Source organism: Acanthopagrus latus, chromosome 15 (assembly GCF_904848185.1).
Source record: "Acanthopagrus latus isolate v.2019 chromosome 15, fAcaLat1.1, whole genome shotgun sequence".
Classification (NCBI taxonomy): Eukaryota; Metazoa; Chordata; class Actinopteri; order Spariformes; family Sparidae; genus Acanthopagrus; species Acanthopagrus latus.
The window spans coordinates 16,920,740-16,939,245 of NC_051053.1; the positions used below are offsets into that span (position 1 = coordinate 16,920,740).

At 41.8% G+C, this 18,506-nt stretch overlaps 1 long non-coding RNA gene across 1 annotated transcript; it reads right to left on the reverse strand.

Moving 5' to 3' along the window:
• Positions 1-1,668: 1,668 nt before the first annotated feature.
• On the reverse strand, positions 1,669-9,335 carry LOC119033853. Its single transcript, XR_005079395.1, has 3 exons — positions 8,979-9,335; positions 3,270-3,522; positions 1,669-2,719 (listed from the first exon to the last, which is right to left on the reverse strand). It is a non-coding gene; the product is annotated as an uncharacterized LOC119033853 (long non-coding RNA).
• Between the last annotated feature and the right edge of the window lie 9,171 nt (positions 9,336-18,506).

Genomic DNA, 18,506 nt, shown 5'->3' on the forward strand with positions numbered 1-18,506 from the left:
ACACAGGGACACACATACTGACCTGTTGGCTTAACAAGGCCATCCTATTACAGTGAGAGGTTGTAGGTTTGATTCCTGGTATCCCAGTTCAAGTGTCTTTAGGCAAGACTCTTGATTGACCCGCACAAAGAAGGGACATTTGAGCATTCAAGTATTACATGAAAGCGCAATATTTCTGAACATTTTTTTAAATGTAGTTTCCTTCTATCACATAACTTAAATTAAAACCTTGCACTGAGCAAATACATGAAATGCCTTTCTAATGTATTTCTCAGCAGGTGCCTGGATGCACTTCTGCTCATACTTTCTTCATATTTGACAAAACACTTAGACCAATTACATTACTTGCCCAATTTCTCCACCGTCATTTTATAAATAGTCTGACGATGGATGTGGATATGATTACCAAGGCCAGAGGCCAATACTCTGTGCAGCACCGGGCCACAGCATGAGAGGAGTAATATCTAACTTGTAGCATGGAGAAAGCTTGGTTGTAAAATAGGTGACTTGATAATATTAATGAGAGAATAGGAGTTGCTACCTCACTGAGAAGTTGGAAGTGGGCAGCCTGTTGCCTGCAGGTCTTCATCTTACAGCATTTTTGTTCAGCACTCCTACAGACTGTATACAACTACATATGCAAAATGGACCCATTGGATTACATGATACGCAGGGGCTTACATTGTGAAAGAAGCCGCTTTAAAACAGTGGATACATTTGTTTTGAGTGTCACGACCCCCTGTAAGCATCAGTCACTGTAAGAACTTGATCCATCGAGTCCGGTAACATTTGGAAAGTCTATACGAGCCGCATGATTAAATAATTTTATCCCTCAAGTTAGTGAGGGGCTAAACCCAAAGTTAGCTGGCTCAGCCGGTGGAGTCTCTAGTGCACATGCCTTTATACACAACTGAGCAGCTTTCATGGCAATGAACGAGGCTCTGCCTCTGACGCTGTATAAAGATTGTTCTCATCAGATTTACACAGGACACAAGTGCCGTTGTTGCTAATATCACCACTGACAGCGGCTAAATGTATCTGCTGTTAGGCGGTTAGCTTGGGAAGCCATGCAGCACGGTTGTGAAAACAACCTTGGTACATTCGTCAAACTGACCTCTGTCTTCTCAGAAGCTTTCATATTCTGTCTCCACCCAGACACATTCACTAGGACTAGCCAGCCCGGATCATTGTCAGACCACTTTTCAACACTCATTTCAAGAGTTAGAAGTTAGTGTCAAAGATCAATAACGATGGCGGCAAAATCATTGAAATATAGACTAAGGACAAATGATAATTGTATGATGTTGTGTCAAAATGTACTGTGTCTATTTCCTTCCCCAGTCAGTTATATATGTTTAAGAATTAGGCATTTGAAAAGCAAAACATCCATTTGGCATTCATGTGATGGGGATATGCAGTTTTTTTTTTTTTTTCCTGGCATGCAGTTCAATATTTGAGCACCCGGAGGTATACGCCTTAATTCCAAAACACAGCAACAGAAATCTCCTCATCTGACCATGATCCAGCCAGCCCTCACTCAATCACTTGCAACTTATACAAAGTAGAAAAAGCTGATTATTCTCTGTAGTGGTTTCTAATACAGAGGCAGGTTGCGTTGCCTTTGGTTCTGTGTGCTGGTGTTTCTTCAGTTGTTGAACTTTATATAAAAAAAAAAAAAAAAACAAAAAAAAAACAAAATTAACAATCTCTTATTTTAATCTGGAGGTTTAAATGCTTCACATATTAATTGGACCAATTAGAGTGTTTTTGAAAAGGAGATACATAATTCCACTGATATCTATGGAATACGCTGATGGGCCCACTGCCTCAGAGACATTGTAGTTTGCAACTGTTTGGTCAAACAACTGAATGAATAAAAGAAGATGAATCCATAGTCTATACTGAGTTATAACAGTGGTTGAGCAGGAGTCAAACAAACAAAAAATGCCCATTGTGATACTAAGGTGTGAGTTATGAACACCTCAGTGGGGAGATGCAGCACCTCTGTTTTTTTTACATATTAAACAGCCCCCATATACTTCACTTATTTGGGGAACGATGCTGTTTTGTTGCAAAGGTCCTGAAATGTTTTGCAGACATCGAAAACTTCACCCAACTTCCCGTTTACTTTGCATGAGTGTGAGTAAATAATGAAAGAATTTTCATGTTATGGTGAACTGTTCCTTTAAATCCTGATCGTGGAGAACTGTCAAGGAGCGGGTGTCCTAACTAATCTATGAATATGTATGTAGGTGGTGCAAAAGTGACCCGAGTGTTAAATGGGCCAACAAGCAGAAGGACATGCCGTCAGACTTTCACAACATCGCCATCCATAACCATCGGCTTTGTTTTTGGTGTTTTTACTGCTGAGCAGACATGAGAGCAGCCAATATGTCCAATAGATCTCCCTCATCTCTTCCTTTATGAGGTCATTTTCGTCCTCAGAAGTCCAGAAAACCTTCCACATTTCATGCATTGCAGGCAGAGATGGGACAGAGACGGATGGATGGATGAATGGATGGGTGGAGGAGTGATGATGGTGGCCGGTCTGGGCAGAGTGTGCGAAGCTGAAATAACGATGATGCTGATGAAGTGCAGAATGGGCATCCAGTGGCACAGCTGGCTGTGGCTGGCAGAGGTGGCCCAGTTAGCCCAGTTAGCTGGATGGCTTCCACTGGACTACGCACAGATGCCCATTAACTGCCTGGCTGATGACACCCTGGGGCATAGCACGCGCGCACACACACACACACACACACACACACACACACACACACACACACACACACACACACACACACACACACACACACACACACACACACACACACACGCATACATGCATTTATAAAGACATATAAACACACAAAGATGTTGATGCAGGCACACATGCGAAAGACACACCTGAACAACATTTTGATATACGGCACGTGCACATGCTCCTTTTCATAGTCTTTCAGATATGCACATACACACACACACACTCTGTTTTACTCTGAGCGTGCACACACATTCAAACACACACAAACTAAAGGAATGACTCAAGTCCAAACATCGCTAAACGCATAAGTTCCACAAAAATATGTCCCCACTTACACACGCACAAACCAACACAAATCGCATGCTGCTCAGCCAGTATGTTCCGGCAATCACCACACAGACCCTGTGACTGCCCACACACACCCACACACACCCACCCACACACACCCACCCACACACACACACACACACACACACACACACACAGATACACAAACTGCAATTCTCACCTCGGGGCAAAGATGTGCTCTGATGTTTCCGGGGCAGTGGGCAGTCACGAGTGTGTGTGTGTGCCTGACAGCTGTTTGTGTGCATGTCCATGTGTCCGTGCGTGTGTGTTTGTGTGTGTTGGCGCGGTGCCCTAATTTGACAGAGCCGGAGCAGTGGTTGATCCCCAGTGCAGTTGATTTGGCTTGATGTTGACCCTACAGGCCTTGTCAGCTCCAACATGCTCCCTGTCTCCTCATGTAGCCCAGCACGACACTGAGTGGACACACACACACACACACACACACACACACACACACACACACACACACACACACACACACGCGCATGCACACACACACACACACACACACACACACATGCACACACACCATGTGAGGAAGGGGCACACATTAACACACATTCATTATTGAAACTATTTTAAAAAATCCAAGTCCCGCCCACTGTGCCCTTTTATGGTAGAAGATGTGTTTTTGTTATTTCTTTTAGATTTTAAATTTGACCAAACTTTACTCATATACATTCTTGTATTTTGTTTAAGGGTATTTGATGAATTTTTTTTTGCATTCTGATCGTTATTATCTACAATTCTATATTTACTTTTCTGCTCACTCATATCTATTGTCTAATGTCATGACTGCAGAGGTCAGCACTAGGACAGGTACTGCACATCTTGAAAAATAAAGATGTTGTTGTCGGCTGCTTCATCAGAATAAGTGCTAACGTGGAGCTGTGATGTTGAGATCCTTTACATAAGTTAATGTAGTGTTAAATATTCCTTTATAAGTAATTTGATTGAATGTTTTTTTCTATGACGTAAAATATGGCATTAAATACCCCACATGTGAATTATACAGTGCCTTTACAAATGTGGTTGCAAACAGTTGCCCCAGATAAGACTGATGTCAGGGACATTAACGCCAGACATCAGACTCATCTACTCACTAGTCTTTACAGGTGGACTTTGGTTGCAAACGATACTAACACTAATTTTTCCGGCTTGTAGACTGATCAATATACAGAAAAGTGTGCGTGGTATGGTAATGTGTAGTAAGAAGCACAGCAGTAGTTACTTAAGCATAAGCTTTTGACCCCTAGGAATTGCATTTACGTATCAAAAATCATAAAGCTGGTATAAATCTGTGAAGATTATCTTGCTGAAAAAAAAAAAAAACATACCATAAGTATCACTGACTTATGTTTGGCACAGAGCGTATTTTCTGCATTAATCCAAAGAAAAAATCCTAATGGTTTTTCATTGAGGGGGCTAATTTTGTTATCCCTGCTGCAGATGAAAGATGAAACTCCAGGAAATATTTTGGATACATTTCTTAAAATGTATATGGCAACTGTTGCCCCAGTTACCAGTGGTGTTTCAGATCAAGGTGCCAAGGTTGGACTGACATGAATGTCTAGTAAAAGTTTATAATTGATCCAAGGATTGTCTTGATTTTGAGATTTCAAACAAATATTTAACAGGGGAAAGTATGACGCTAATGTCAAATTTGATATATCATAGATGCTTGGTGCCACTGCTAAACTCGCTACCTGTGCCTAGCTTTGTAAGCTAATGCTACTGACAAAAGTTTTTTTTTTTTTTTTTCCATCGTCTTCATGCTCCTGCCTACTCAGCTGTCAAAGTACAGCTGAACAAGTGCATAACACTGCCTGTCAGATGCTTTATCTCTAATACCTTTTCCTCTATCTTTCAAGAATACAATGAAAATGATGTTAACAACAAATTAAAAAAAAAACAAAAAACAAAAAAAAACACTTTCCAGATGATCGGATTATGTTTGTGATTTCAGCTGGATTTGGATATTTATACATTGCCTGTTGGTTCTGTGAAAAAACAGTAACATTATGTGTGGTTGGAGCGTGTTCGGAGGTTGCCCTCTGTGTGTGTGTGTGTGTGTGTGTGTGTGTGTGTGTGTGACTCCTCATCAATAAACAGAGGACCGGGGCTAATTTTCCGACCCAGTGAGGAGGTTTTTAAATAGGGAGGAAAACCCTCTACCCACCCTCACCCTTGTGCCCGATACTGCTACACCGCTGTGTTTGTGTGCCGCCTGTGTGTTTCTCTTTCTTCCTCTCTTTCCATCATTCCTACACTTCCATCTGTCTTTCATTCTCCTCCTGTCTGTTAGAAATAACAGACTTTCTCTGGTTACTCGTTTGAGCACTTTGATCCAAACATTTCTCTTTCTTTGGACCTTCGGAGTGATGTGTAAGTGTGTGTGTGTGTGTGTGTGTGTGTGTGTGTAAGTGTGTGTGTGTGTGTGTGAGAGAGAGTGTGGGTGGGTGGTTCATCAGCCTGTCCCTGCTGGTACGGATCCTCTGAGGTAAAGGCCAGATTTTAATCCCTGGGTCCATCTAATCTCCTCATATTCACATCTCAGATTAACATACACACACATGCACACGCGGACACAACAGTTTTGATGCCTGTCATCGTCAGCCCATGTGTGTTTGTGTGTGAGATGGTGTGTGATGGAGTTTTTAGATCCACTCTGGCCTTCCTGGCTGAAGGAGATTAATTGTTGAAAAATTAAGCCTGTCTAGGGCCGGTGACCTCCGGGTCAACCGTTTCCTCGCTATATTGAAAACACACACACACACGCACGCACACACAGACACACACACACAGATCCCGGTGCCATCTGCCCCAGGGCGGCTGGCCGGCGATGTCAGCCTGGTAAGAAGGGTGGGATCAGAAATGAGAACAGCATGTACTATGTGTTTTAACATCAAAGGTGACCGGGTGCACTCTCTCTCTCTCTCTCTCTCTCACACACACACACACACACAAGCTGTCCATACATGAAACAGTGAACGGTGACTGTGGTCACTCTCTCTCTCTCGCTCCCTCTCTGTGCTCTCTGCTCAGGGTAAAACCCGACAGAGGCAACCAAAGAGTGCAGCGAAACGGGGAGGTTTTCTCCGCCAGGCCGCATGAACGCAGACATAAACACACTGACTAATGAAACTCAGGCCTGGAAAGTGTGTGTGTGTGTGTGTGTGTGTGTGAGAGAGAGAGAGTGTGTGTGTTCTCTAAGTAGCTCCATCTGGGCAGAGGTGGCACCAGAGATGTTTACTGGAGGCTTTAGCCCATCAACTTATTGTCAACAGTTCAAGGGACTGTCAGCGCCCACGCTGTGTGTATATGTGTGTTTGAGGCGGAGAGCGAGAGCGAAAGAGAGCGTGTCTGGAGGGGGTTAGTGGTTAGGGGCATGGAACGAAGAGAGAAAAAGAAGAGAGAGAGGAAAATGGAGAGGAGATCTGAAATCTAAAATCCACCTTTCGAGATCGCAAAATCTGACGTCAGCAGCGCTGAAAAAAAGATAATCATTGACTTTCAGTGAGCGAGAGTGTTTGGCTGGTAACGACAGGTCTGAAAAATAACTATCCATTTTTAATACATACATTTATCACCTCTACTCTGTGTCACCCAGGGGAGCTGGTGAAACAATATTAAAGGTGCATTTTTTTTATTTATTTATCTTTTTTTTACTTTGTGGCCAGAATTTAACATTATCAACAGGATGTGAAGAAAAAACAATACACATGTGGCAATGTCTACCGGGGTTAGCATGCCAATCAGCTAGGCTTGTCCTGTCTTGTTATACCATAACAACACACCTTCTGAATTTAAATTTCTCTCCTTTATAGAACATAAACAAGTTTAATTGCCTTGTTCACTCATGGTGAAACACTCTTGTCACACAGAGACTCCTCTGTCACTTCGTCTCTCTCTTGTCCCTCGCCAGTTGTGTCTTCACATCCTGTGTGGTGATAGGAACCCACCGTCACTCCCCCAGTGATCCGAGGTTGCAATCCAGGCAGACTTCAGTCAGTATACATGGCCACCAAGTACAATGGTTAGCTGAACAAAGGATAACCAGGGATAGCCAGCAAAGAAAGAGCAGCAGTGGTCTGTTACTCTGGCGATAGGCTGCCCCCTGTAGTCTTGGCGGTACGTGAGTTTGTGTTCCACAGGACCAAAGTGTATTTTATGGAAACAATCACTCATCTTACAAATCAACCTCTGTAACTAGGATCATAATGTAAATATTCACAACATTATCTTTTTGACAAAACTTTCTATCAGATGATGGTCTGGTATGTCCATCCCTCCTATTCAGAGAACAGAGTTACATATGGGATATTTAAAGAGGTACATTTCATTTATCCTCTATAATAAATAAATAAATAAATAAATAGTGGACCTCAGCGATCATGATTGTAATTAGATGTGTGTCAGGTCAGTGTATTTGGGGTCAGGAAAGTCCGAAATAGTTTGACTTTGGACACAAATCACATTCAGTGCACACTCTCACAGCTACGTTCGACTAGTGTGCTCAGTCACACTTCTAAAATACCAACTCTGATCGGTGCTGTCCTTGCTACACTTTAAAAGCAGGGATTACCCCAAATACATCAAATCATTTACCAAGGAGGGGAATACTTAAACCAAAATAAATGAAAGGTGCTCCGCTGACTGTTTGATGTTCTGTGCTGGCGTTACATTTTGTTGGACGTGATGATTCATGAACGCTGGCCGTCAATGGTCCTTGTCACACGGTGGGTTGAAATGATCATGATCAAAAAAGCGATATTAGTTTTCTGATGGAGGGTTGATGGATTGACAAAGGTATAACTTAGAGATGATGGTCTGGAACAAAGAAGTAACAAAGTAAAGAAAAAGTCTGGAGACACAAAAGCTTATGTCTGATTCCCTAAATGCACATTATCTTGGTTTTCATTCAGTTTATTTTTAGCTCATTCAAAAAACACTTGGATCTTAGTCTGCTGTTCTTTTTTTCAGATGTCTTGCCTTTTTACCCACTTTCCTCTAAGGGGGGAGCAGACACCGGCTTATTAAAACCACCCCAGCAATGCACTTGATTTTCTAACTCTAACCAAGATGCTGAGTATTTTTCAGCGTCTCGCCATTTCTTTCTTCTCCTTGACTAACTTTTGACAAATGTTCTACTGTCTGTGGTGGAGCTGGCATCGGGGAATAGTGGTGTATCTGGATGGACCGGATCCAAGACAAGCAGGCTCTAATTTAGAGCGGTGCCCTGGCAGCGTAACGTCAAACCCACGTGGTGAAGCCAACCCACCACCGCCATCACACAACATGACACCGCATCTTCACAGCCGGGCCGGCCCACCCATCTTGACACGCAAAAACACTGTTTTTCCTCATCTGACTCTCTTTCTTGTTGCTCTGATTTTGTTTTGTTTACTTTGCCACATGTTCTTGTGTTACTGTGTTTTTCCTCGGAATTTCTGCAACTGATGAATGAAAAATTGATGCGGGAGGAAAATATCATGTGGTACGCTGAGCTGTAAAACAAAGCCAAACATCATTAAAGAATAATTAAACAGAATAATTGAGTGAAGAAAAATAGGCTACTCTTGCCCCAGTGAACGGACTGTTGGCATTTTTTAATGCCACGTTTCTGCATTTTTCTTGACTTGAGACTTCTGCCTCATTCTGCACTTACACTTCCATTTCATTCAAATGTTTTTATCACATGTCTAGTAACAGACAGATACTGCTAGTTTTGCTGCTAAAATAACCAACAACAACCGCTGCCGTCAGCTAGTTAGCTTTCGGCTGCACCTAGCACTCCCATCCCTGGTCTCCAGGAGCCAAACCCGGGAGTGAACCACCTCAGTACTATATTCCCTGTCATCAAGCTTACTTCTGTCTTCTCACAGGCTGTGTTGTTCCATCCCAGTCAGGAGGAGTCGGCAGTCTGCCCGCTGCACGGCGGCGGTTAATAACGCACATTCAGTGACTACTCACTACTGTAAATGCTCATCATTATCGGCAAGCCCCTCCCTGGCTGCCTGTTCTTTCAAGTAAACTAGTAACTATGTCCAAGGGAATAGCGCTTCACTGGCCATTTAATGCAAACTTCAAAGTGATCGTATTTCTCTTGCTACTTCAACTTCTTTCGGCATTACAAATATGTCAAACTGCAAATTTTCAGCTGTGAGAACTGAAATATTCATCAGAAAATGTAAAATGTCTGACAGAGACAGACACTCAATCTTTTGAAAACACTACTCTTAATCTAAGTAGGCCTATATAATTTTTGTATATATAAGTTTGATGTATAGTAAAACAAGATTCCTTGTTATCACTAATAATTATGACTAACTTTCAGTTTGTCTTCTGTGGTTCTTTGATTAATGAATCTAGAACTATTTGAACACCTCGAAAAAAAACAATGCAGCTCGGGGTCAAGTCCTGGTTTAAGAGGAATCAGGTGTACCGATAAAAACATCAGAATAAGTATTGATCAGTATTTAAGCTATTCCTCAAGAGAAGAAACATATTCTGATTCAAGTATTAGACATGATAGATGAATTATTGTAAATATAAAAAAAAATATAACAGCAACTGAAGAATATTGTCTACTTGTTATTTTAAGTGTTTTGATATTTCTGTTGTCACACAACCACAAGAAACCAATAAACTGAAATGCTATATTATCTATATACATACAACAGATATGATCATTTAACACAATTGAAACAATGTGTTTGAAGTTTATCGTGCTGATACAATGGGATCAGTAAGCACTAGTAAGCAATTGTTATACAAATTTAGGAAGAGAAAAATAAATAAGTTAGATAGTTTTCAAGATAGTATAATACATTTTTGAATATTGTATTATTTTGGAGTTTTACCATGCAGAAATTTGAGCTCACTCTCTCTCTGAGCGAGTGTCATTCACCTCACCACTCTGTGGATCTCTGCTCAGGCCGCAGCTGTAGTGCCCTTCACACACACGCACGCACGCACGCACGCACGCACGCACACACACACACACACACACACACACACACACACACACACACACACACACACACACACACACACACACACACACACACACACACACACACACACACACACACACACTCCCCTGTGTCACCCTGCCCTGGGTATTACCTTCCCGCTCTGTAGCAGCTGGAGTCACATTGTGGTGAAACCTCTTTGTACCTGAAGGCATCACACACAGACACACACACAACTCTTTGCTTTGTGTGTGTATCCGTCTTGAAATTCATCATATTCCCACAGCTTGATATTTTGTAAAGTTAAGCAACTGTTCCAGGACCAGTGTGAGTCAGCTCGCTGAACACCATTTTAAAACAGAAACAGCCGTCTCTGTACCAAACGTGTCAGAAATCAAAACATGCCTCTTTGCTGTTAACACAGAGGTTGTTCATGTCCATTACAGCCTGAGGCCAATCACAAGGGCTCTGCTGGTTTGTTCACATACTGCTGTTTGCCTCTCTGCTGCATTGGTATAAATCTGACAGTGTGTCCTTTTAACATTTTGTACATTATCACTGAACATGTGTGTTGTGTGTTATGACTCTATGTGTACTCGTGAGGGCTACTGTTATGCACTTTATGCCTGTTTCTGTACTGTGTATATATATATATATACTGTATATATATATATATATATATATATATATATATATATACAGTATATATATATATATATATATATATATATATATATATATATATATATATATATATATATATATATATATATATATAGTATCTTATATATATCTTATTTATAAGATACAAAATTCCTTTTTGACAGTATGGCAGTAAAAGTGATCTATGACTCCATCCCTGATAGACGGGACTAACAGTGACTGTTGGTGGAATGTAACTAAGCACATCTACACAAGTACTTTACCACAGTACAAACCCAAGTTGTTCCATTTTAATTTTCATTCCTCTAATGTACAACATTTCAGACCCAAATATTTTACTTTTTATTCCACTACATTTGTCTGACAGCTTTAGCAACTGGATACTTTTAAGATTGCACATTTTCATAACCACGTTTCTCCAAACGGGTTGATTTTAAATGTTTGTGATAAACTGAAGGACTACTTGTTCCTTTATGGATTGAGAAAATTCTCTCTTTACTGGAAAATGCATTGTCACCGAGCTGAGATTGGGCTGCTTTGTGTCACAATCAAAAGAAGCTCAAATCAGCTCAGCCTTAAATATCAATAGCAGTAAATGTAACACAGATTATGAAGCAGTAAAAATAATCCAAAAGCATCAGATAGTAGTAATAGTTAAACACTGAATACGTTCTCCACCACTGTGGTTAACTGCTCCAACAAATGGTTCCATTAAAAAATAATAGTTTTAATGCTTTTGCTGCTCACATTTGTGTGTGTGTGTGTTTTCAGGCTCCATATGCACAGTTCAAATCTGTGCATGTGTGTACAAAAGGCTAAGTGTGAACATAAAGTTCACAATAGCAGTGACCGAACAAACCCAGGGCTGTGTGTTTTGCACGCAACAATTTTAGCCACTGAAATAAAGACGTCTGGATTTCATCCCCTCCTCTCTCCATCTCTCTCTCTCCACTCCTCTCCTCACTCTCCTTCTTGGATATTGATCGGGCCGAGCGCTTTGAGTACAAAGAGTTAAGGCCTGAAAGGCGAAACAGCCGCGATTTCAGAGAAGTCATGAAAGTTTAAAATGCCTTCTCTTTCAGCCGGGTCCTCGGAGACGTGTTCGCTGTGCGAGTGACCCCCGGGCGCATTTGGAGATCCAATGGTTGAACCTTGCTCATCCCACGTTGAACCAGTCAATACCTATTATTAGCTACTGCCTGCCCTCTGCTACAGGGCCTGATGAGGCAGAGAGAGAGAGAGAAAATACCTTCTGAAGGCCTAGAAGTGGAGGGAGCTGAGCCTGGTTGAGTGTGTGTGTGTGTGTGAGCGTGTGCTTCATGGTTCGCCGATGGAGGGGGAAAGTGTGAGCACGTTGTGGGCATTTGTGAGTCTGGCAATAGTAACTGTGTGGAAGCATTCTCTGTGTTTTGTAATGTGAATATGCAAGGTCTTGGTTGGCAAATATGCATGTGTGAGTATATGATTATGTGTGTGTGTGTGTGTGTGTGAGTATGTAGGCCTGGGATTATATTTTATATATTCATGTGTGTGTTTAGAATGACAAATATGTGCATGTCTCCTTGCATTGTGTGTTCAGTACATTACATTGTGTGGTGTGTATGCATGTTATTATTATCATTTTTTTTGCTATTGCCATTGGAGGGAATAAAGTGTGACCACGTTAATTTTGGAAACCTATTTTGTTGCGGCCACACGCCCTCGGGTGTGATCGCTAAATGTGTATTGCATAACTGCAGGTGTCCCCCAATGCAAGCACGTTTGGTAGAGTGTGCTCCGTTTGTTCGTTGAGCACTACTAGTAAAGAGATGCGTCTATTTGCGCGTTAACTAATGGAGGAGCGACCCTCCTTGTGACAGATATAGGCCACAAAGGGCTACTTTATTACTAATGGGAAACACACGAGCTTATTCCTTTGAATTACTGACCTAATTACATAAACATGTAATTACTACACTTCCTTTTGCAGGGCCATAACTATAAAAAGATACACACACTTTCTTCTATGGCACTTTTATAAGTAACATTATGTAAATTGTGTTTTATAGTGATTAGAGTCTACAGTAAACACGCCGCAAACCACGTCGTATGAAACCGAAACACTGGCTGTATGTGACTGTACACGCGATAATCGCATTCCCATATTTCTGAGTCGGGCAATTTGTCTTTTTGAGGAGCTTTTAATGTGAAAACACTTCATAAATACAAACCTCATCGCTCAAATCGCATGATGCCAAAAACACATTAATCTCATACACACCTACATGTTTAATTCCACGTGTTTATCGGTTGTACCATATGATAACAATATGAATTACTCTCTGATGGTGTATACTTGACATTTTTCTCAATGTTTTGCCTTGAGCGACATAATGCTAATTAGGTATATGGACTGAATAATTGAATAATTAAATACACCTCAACTGACATTTACATTCGGTTTCATCGGATAGACGTTTACATCGATTTACGCATGAATATGTTTTAAGCCGTGCCGTAATAATAAGGCAGGCAGGTGCGGTTCTGCACACTTGATGTTGACCATGACGATGTTAGGATGGAGGGTAAAACACAAACATGTTATTCAGATGTATATTCAGTCACTGGCACTATATGCACTTTGTGCAGAAAATAAATCACTCTTTCTACTCAAACACTGCAACAAAAATTTTAAAAAGACAGAAAAGAAATCTCTCCATGTAATTTTTTAAGGGTCACACCTGTCCATCTGCTTAATAGTCTTGCATAGTCGGGCCTACCTCCACAGTGCGCTGTCAGCATGGGAGAAAAAGTCTGGTTGCACCTACTTGCATTAAGACTTGTTTGTATACCTTTAAACCAATCACATCTCTTTTTGGTGGTGCGACATCGTGATGGGGCCGCTGCAAAACAGTGTCGGGTGAGCTGTTTTTTGCACTGGGAGGTTTCCAGCCTTAGCTTGTCTCTGTTGACACTATATGAAACTAAGTTGGCAACACTAACTTGGTTGCCTATTTTCAAAGTGTAGGTTCCTAGCTTGGGGGTTGTTGTTTCCCATAGTGACGGAGAATTTGAAAAAGGTAACATGCAGACAGTGGGACAGAGGAGAATGCTGCCAGAAATAGCGGCCCAGTGCAATACCCACAGTCCAGACCTGTCACCACAGCATCTTGGATCAAGCTGTTGCACCCAACGGGCCGAACACGACTGCAGCTGGACGAGGAGAGCAGGAATCTGTTGGCACTCAGGCGAAGTCAGTGTTGATTGATCGTGGCTGCCTTATGTCGAACCTTTAATGTGAGGATGCCGACCATGATATCCTACCCATCTTGCTAATACTGTTTATATTCACCCAGATCCAAATTTTAAAAAATACACTGAATTGTTTGGATCTACAAACTCTCTTTCAGGAGTGTAACTCATACTTTTTTTTTTTATATAATGACATAAATCACCTTGTTACCTCAGGATCTGGTGGCTGCTTATCGCAGTTAATTTAGCAGTCATATGTTCATATTAAAATTGCTACAATGACACTTTTAAGAGGAGAAGAATAACTCCGCAAGCCTCAGCTTTTGGGGGAGATAAATAGCTGGTGTGAAGGTGTCGATTACTGAAACACAACAGCAAATGTGTTCACTGCAGGAAGTCAAACAAGCCAAAAATAAATTCTGCACAGCATGCTACAACATGTCAAAGCGCCCAAAAACAAAGCAGGAATGTTTCTCTTTTCCTCTGAACTACCGTTTTCCTCTTGAGTCTGTATCTCCCCTAAAGAAAGAAGCGAAGTTTGGCAGCTGCGGAGACAAAGTGTGGGCTGAGTGAACTGAGTTTCCCCTCTCAAGACAATCTGTAACAGTTAACTGAAAGGGCAGCAATTACCGCACATCAGATGCGTCTGCGGACGACTTTTCCAACACACACGCGTGCGGGAACACGGTGCACGCACGCCCAACCTGTCACATCACAACACACTCGTGCTCAGCGTGTCGACATAACGCCACCTGGAGCGAGGCCCGGCGATAATGGATTAGGAAAGTCCAACTCACACTATGTCTGCCCCCCGACACACAAGCACAAATCACACACACTCTTTCCCTCTAATTGCCCAGGACTGAGTGCGTCCACCCCCCTTCTCTTCCTCCCTAGCCCTTCCCTTACCCTCTCCCTTGCCTGTCCCCAGCTTCGGGGGCCCATCCGTCAGCCCTGTCCAGTTGGCTCTGGTCATAAATAGGCAGACGAGGCAGGCGGGCAGGGGCCCCGGTCCAACGGGCCCCTGAGGACAGAGAGACACAGCACCCAGCATATGCTCCCTAAGTACTGAGCTGGAGGGTGGGGGAGTGTTCAAACAGGGCACCCATGGGAATGTGTGTTCGAATGTGTGCGCCTACTCGAAGTGCTATCCTTATGGGGGCTGAAAGGCGACACAAGGATAAAGAGGAGGACATTTTGCAGGTGCTTAGTTTTCCATTTAGCATTAGGAGAGGACTGCAGAGGCCAAATCACCCATTATTTTAGAGTAAATATTTGAGTAAGGCGAGCAACTCAATGGAACTTGAAAATAAGCTCTAAAGTTAAATGGCACACAATTAAAAGTGACCACAAATAATTATGATTATAAATAATAATTATAAATAATTTAAATTGTACTTTGTGCTGTCAGATTAGTTGTGTCAACAAAGTGAACAAGGCTGGTAACATGAAAAGATTTGGCCTCAGCTGTCACGGTTCGAATACGGTTCACGGTAGAATAAATAGGGTAGAAGTGAGAATATGATGACACATGTTTTAAATAAACCCAAGACTTTGTCATGTCAAGGAAACCCCCAAAATACACACACATCCAATCACAGATCACCAATCTGAGAGGATTTTGTCTCAAGGACGAAAGAAAACAAAGAAAAAATCTTCACAGACAGTCAGTGATCAAACTGCGATCAATTGCATTCGGTCAAAACAGCCTTTTATTGTTGTTCCAATTTTTCTGTTTAATTATTCATGTCCTCCTTTTGCAGGGGACTCCCCATAAAACCAATTTAAGGAGTCCAGTTGGTTCCCAGACAGCAGTTTGAAAACAACTGATATAATCTGCACCAGTTGTATATTTAAAATGCATTTTATATTTAGTTTCAGTTTCCTCCAATATTGGGCGATAGAGCTATCTTGTCTTGTATTGATGGTAAGCTACAAGTGAGCGCTCCAAAAATGTTGGCCAGTCATCTGCTGACACAATTACAGTAGGTCCAGTCTGAACCCTTGTGAATTCAAAACTGCACTAACAACTGTTATATATTTTAATATTACGTACAAGTGGTAAAACCAACATGGCAGAATTAAAAGACAGACGAGGCCAAAGTCTCATTTCAAGGGAAAAGTGAGGGTTTTTGTGTATAATTGAATTGAATCTAAAACTTTAAAACTGTGGTCTTAATTGTGTGACAACTGTGTGTGTGTGTGTGTGTGTGTGTGTCAGGAGGGACAGATAAGTGTTGCAGGCTATGTAACGCTCGGGCTCTCTTGATGTCGTGGACAGAGCCGTGAAGAGGCTCCCAGGCAGCGCTCTGTGTCACCATCACTCGCCATCACACCGAGGCCTTCCTCCCTCCGCGCCTGCCTCTGGTTTGAGGAGGTGAACAACAAGTGAGGAGAATAGAGAGAGGTTTGTGTGCGTGATTGTGCTGTCGTCACATAGTCTGTTTGGATAAGTTGGGGCAAGAGACCGTAAAGTGTGTAAACAAAGGAAGGGGGGTTAAAGGGAGGACAATAGAGACACGGATAATACTGGGAGAGAAATAATGGAACAGAGGTACGGGAAGAAAGGAAGAAGGTGGGATACTGTTTGAAAGCAAAATAATGTAAATAAGAAAAAATATAACTGAGAAGAAATCTGAACCTTTATAACTACAGACAAGCTTCACTCACATTTCTTTTCAAAAAACAGATGACAAAGATGGTGCCAAATCCTTTTTTGTGTTTCAGAAATGTATTACCCTAAAACATAAAAGAATACTCATGCTTTGAATCCTGGGAAGTATGCATGAACAGGCAACAGCAAGACTGAGGCGAGGCCTCGTTCAGACTGCCAGCCCAGATCCATTTTTCGGTATGTTGAGATTGTGCATCCAGATTGGTTTAAGATCCAAACTACATTCGGAGGTGGTTTGAAATGTGATTCCACTTAAATGTCTATAATTATGTATGTCAGTCCGGATGCCCCGGACGGTCAAATTATGAGGTCAATCTCTTTTGCATCACTTTCTCACAACAATGTCAAATCTAGAGTGGTAGAACTCGACCAGAGCGCCTGAGGAGAATCCAACATCACAATGTCCACCAGCCTCCTCCAACGCTGAATTTCAGTATGATGGAGGACTGCCTCACCATGACTGGATGTCATTTGCAGGTATTTGTTCATAAACCAAAGTACTGGAGAAACTTAAGATTTAGCTGGGGATCACCAGAGTTATCACAGTTTGTCCTCTAGGTAACATGGATGGTGTGCCAAATTTCTTAGCAATCCATACATTATCTGTCATTCACAGCCAAAAACATTGGCCTGCTGGTGCTATATGAAAAATTAAGTGGTCACCAAAGTAGGACAGCTTCATTATCTGGTGCACATGAATGTCTGTTCATTCAGTGTGGACCTAAGTGGTGAACCAACGGACCAACATTACCATCCCTTTAAAGTTGCACAGTTACGTTGCTGCATAGTCCAAGCAAAAGGTACTGGCCGAAAGCCAGTCCTTACTGAGTACGCAGTGGATGAATTTTATTCTGTTTTCAGCATTCGACTCTTGACAAGAAGGTGAGTTAGCCATTAATGGTTAGTAATCCTGAAAAAATGAACCAATGGACCAAACTTAATTAGACTATTCTTAAACATAAACCACATAGAGCCAGCTCACACTTCACTTTTTTTTCATCTTTGTATCTTTGTGAGGACAGTTTGGTCCTTATTTTTCTCAACCTTTGAGGAGTACAAAACGCATATGTGCAAACACGAACAAACACACACACACACACACACACACACACACACACACACACACACACACACTTAAACCCAGTCCTGCGGGTGTATTGCCAGGCGAGGCAGGGATGTCGCTCTCTCCATCTCTCTCTGGTGTGAGTGTGTCCAGTCCTCCAGGGGGAATCTCATCCTTCTTAATCCTATTAGTGGTGGGACTCAAGGCATGGCGGCCTACTCCTCTGGACCTGTCCACAGTCATTATCCTGACCTCCGCTCCACAGCATCTTCATCCCTCTACATTTATAAATCCACTACTTCATCTCTACCTCTGTCTGCCTCTCCTTGCTGCCCTTTTGTCTATTTCCCTCCTCTCCCTGCTAACTCATTTTTATTCTTTGTTTTGTCTGTGTACCTTTTTTTAATCTAAATTATTACCATACTTATTAAAAAAGTAAAGTTTGAGAGAAACAGAGAAACAAAGGGAATAAAAAAACAACAACTATTTGACAGGCATGTTGTTTTTTGGGTAATTTTGTCCGGTGGGTGAACTCACCATGAGGAAACATTGAACAGATGTTTGTTTTAACAGAAAACACTCACTTGTGGAACGGTTTAAATCCCCAGGTCCCTCAGCCACTGCCACACATATAACTGGGCAGAACCTGTAAATTAGCTTGCACGGTAATCGCGCCAGTGTTTGAGAATGTCTGCCGTTTAATCTCTACAAGGGTTTGACCAATTATAAAAAAAAGCAAAAAAAAAGAAAAACAGTGTTGATAAGAACTATATGGTGTTGGAGGTCCAGCTT